This window comes from Stenella coeruleoalba (genome assembly GCF_951394435.1).
Source record: "Stenella coeruleoalba genome assembly, chromosome: 5".
Taxonomy (NCBI): Eukaryota; Metazoa; Chordata; class Mammalia; order Artiodactyla; family Delphinidae; genus Stenella; species Stenella coeruleoalba.
The window spans coordinates 122,180,073-122,183,755 of NC_137150.1; the positions used below are offsets into that span (position 1 = coordinate 122,180,073).

Consider the following 3,683-nt stretch of genomic DNA (forward strand, 5'->3'; position numbering starts at 1 on the left):
TTACTGCTGTAGCAGAATTTTTTATCTGTTTAAGAGGAATATTACATGAGTTATTGATAGTTCAGTATGTTAGAAATATATGATCGGTTTGACCTAAAAGATAAAAAAGGTCACATTTAAATTGCAAAATTATTTTAATAAATCTTTCAACTTTTAATTGATTTCTAAAGTTCCCTCTAAGTCATGCTGTTGTTTTCTTATTTTACAAGCCTGTTATATGTTGTGTGTTATTTAAATTTTATCTCATTCATCATGTATCAGTTAGAACACAAAAAAAGTCTATTGTTTAGGTCATCCTGCATCATTCTCACACAGAGTATTGAGATAATTAAATTAAGCTAATTATTTTCTAATCTTTGTTTCATATAAAACTTCTAATTTTTATCTTATTAAATCCAAAAGTCTTCCCAGTATGACTACTAGCAATTATTTTCTCTGCCTGGAGTAGTTCAAAACTTTTACATATACTTTTACTTTTTCCTCTTCCCTTGAATTTGTTTTCTCCCACACTCAAAAATTTGAAAGAAAAAATATTTTTTTAATTGGATGAGAACTTGAAAAAGAAAATCAAAGCCTGCTTTTATTGATGCACTGATAGACTGACCCGAGATTTGGAAGGGGTGTTTTGTTCATACAATACTCATCATCAAAGCAAACTGAAAAGACAAAGGTGTCTGAAATGGCTTTACACTGACATGACGCCTTAATTCGTTAAGGAAACGGACTGCTCACTAACCACCTTCTCATTTCATGTTTTTTACAAACTCCTCTCGTTTCTTGATGGAGGCTTTCAGCTCAGAAATGGCCTTGGCAATCACCTTCTCTTCAAACGGGGGAGATTTTGCCGATGCCTAGATTCTTCTCGATGCCCTTTCACCCCAGCATCGACGGTGTGGAGAAATATAGACGGTCTGTTTTCTTGGGACTTGACGAGGGAACATTCGACAGCTTTTCAGTTCATCGCATCCACGAGGGAGAAGACAAATCGGCGGGCTCCGGCGTACACGGTGGACAGGGTGGCAGGGTTTGTTGTGGCCTTAGCCTTGCCCACCTCCGTGCCAGCCTCCTGGATCCACCCGGTGTGGGTAGTCAGCAGGTCCTGGGGAAAGTCCACTTTGGGGGTGCACTGAGATCAGGGGGATGATCCTCCCAGCATGGCCGCCAATGACAAGAACGTTGACTCGAGCCGGTCCACACCCTTCAGATCGGCAGCAAAAGTGTTGGCTTGGACAATGTCCAGGGTTGTCACCCCAAAGATTTTACTGGGGTTGTAAACTCCATGTTTCTTGAAAACTTCTGCTGTGATTGGGATGGTGGAGTTAACTGGATTTGAAATGACGCAGATCATCGTCTCGGGGCTGTGCGGGCACAGGCAGCAGTCAGGGTGGCCAGGATTGTAGCGTGGGTGTTGAGTAGGTCGTCCCGTGTCATGCCTGCTTTTCTTGGGACTCCCGCGGTAATAGCCACATTGTCGCAGCCCTCCGGACAGTCTGGCAGCTGCCCAGCTCCGAGGTGGCCTTTCACCATCGCTCTGGTCTCGATGTGGCTCCCATCGGCAGCCACTCCGGGTGTATGAGCAATACCGTGGAGGGTCGGGCGGCTCACCAAGGGGCCGCTCTTCAGGAGAAGCGAAAGCGGCTGCCGGATTCCTCCAAGCCCCCAGCACGGTTGCTTTAGCACTGTTCTGGGCTGAGGTGCCAAAGCTGCGGCGGAGAGCGGCGCCCGCAGGCCAGGCAGTAGCAGGCGGGGCGCGAACCAGCACGGGAAGGAGCCCGCGAGGGACAAAAGAAGAAAGAAAATTTGATATTTCTATTTTTATTTACTACTATATTGCAAAAGGAAAGTCTCTGTAAGGAAACATGTGACTGAACAAACTTTGTCCCTTGTAATCTTTACCTGTTTTGTTTTACCAATGTAGTCCAATAATACTCATGTGTATTTACAGATGCAAAGGTAAGTACAAAGATCAACGTGGTTCAATAAACCCGTGACTGCTTAGAAAATTATTAAGTAATTTGGAGGCATATGTTATATTGCTAATGATTATTTAGTTATTACAGAATTTTAATGTTAAGATTATTAATATTTTTAATATAACTTCTTAACAAATATCTTCAGCAAGGTAGAAAATATTATTCCAGTTTTTCTGCATTAAAAGTAAAGTCATAATGTGTTCCCAATAAAAGGCACCAATGTTCTTTGGAGAAATGGCTGAGTCTATATTTGGGACAAAGTACAAGATAAGCATGTAATATGTTGTTCTAGGAAGCAAGTATGTGTTCAAATTCTGATGTGAAAGTGTGAAAAGGACAAGAAACTAGTGAAAAGGTGTTCCCATGGGCCAAACTTAATACAGATTGTGTATTTAAAAAAAAAAGAAAAACACAGAAAAATTCGAATAGCAAAAGCTTCCATGGATCCATAATGATTTTATTTATTTATTTTTTGCGGTGCGTGGGCCTCTCACTGTTGTGGCCTCTCCCGTTGTGGAGCACAGGCTCCGAGGCCATGGCTCACGGGCGTAGCCGCTCCGCGGCATGTGGAATCTTCCTGGACTGGGGCACGAACCCGTGTCCCCTGCATCGGCAGGCAGACTCTCAACCACTGTGCCACCAGGGAAGCCCCATCATGATGTTTTAACAAAGAAGGAAGGAGGATAAAGAAAAAGCTCTTCTTTACTTGACAATGAAAGCTAATATACAGTGAAAGAATGAGATAATTGGAAAGATCACTATCTTGCCACCCTTTGTGCCATAATCATCAATGAAGCTAAACGACTGGGTAAAATGTTGTTGGAGAACAGGATATTTATAAGATATTTACCACATCTTAAAGTATCACCTTACAAATTATTGATGGCAAAAAAATGAAAGATTTTCTACAATGAAGAAATCTGGTGGACAATACCATATCCAAGTGATTCAACTTAGCACAAAAATAACGAGACACAATTACTTTATGTATTGATACCTACGTATGTGAAGCAATGAAAATACATGTCACCTCTGTAATGCTTTTTGCAATGAAGCTTCATCTAGTTATAATCATGAGGAAAAATCACACTTATCCAGATTGTGTGATATTCCATATTAGAGGCTGATTATACAAGTGGACAATGGTTGACCTGCAAACTGAAGAATGCCACTTGCCGTCTGTTTCTACAAGGATGAAGTCACTAGCCAATAGAGTCGCTGATCTTTAACACACCCTGAAAGGAGTTCAGGGCAGAGATCAGGAATGAGGCATTCGATGCTCTGGGAAAATCTGGCTGAACAGGGCTTCAGATAGATATTTTCAGAAGAAAATTTAAGGAACACAATTTCTTGCATCTTCTTATACCTAGGAAAGCAGTAAAATCACTAATGGAGACATTTGCTCTTCATGACTAGCATAAACCTTCTACTGAGATGTATAATTGATTGCAAGTACCCCCATCACCAAAATCATGTATATACTGACCTCCTTCCTCACCACCTCTTCAGAACAGTCCCTCAGAGCTATCTGAGAGGCTATATCCCGGGCTACAGTCCTCAGTAAGCCACAAAGAAAACTGAATTCACAGCTCTCACATTGTGCTTTTTTTTTTTTTTTTCAGTTCACAGACCATCTATAAAAGTAGAACTTTCACCCACAATCTGCAGCAATGAGCCCAGGAAGTCAAATCATTAACAACTGTATGACTT

General features: G+C 41.4%; 1 pseudogene across 1 annotated transcript; it reads right to left on the reverse strand.

Moving 5' to 3' along the window:
• Positions 1 to 638: 638 nt before the first annotated feature.
• On the reverse strand, positions 639 to 1,545 carry LOC307186719 (malate dehydrogenase, mitochondrial-like; annotated as a pseudogene). The gene has a single exon. The product of its transcript is annotated as a malate dehydrogenase, mitochondrial-like (transcript).
• Between the last annotated feature and the right edge of the window lie 2,138 nt (positions 1,546 to 3,683).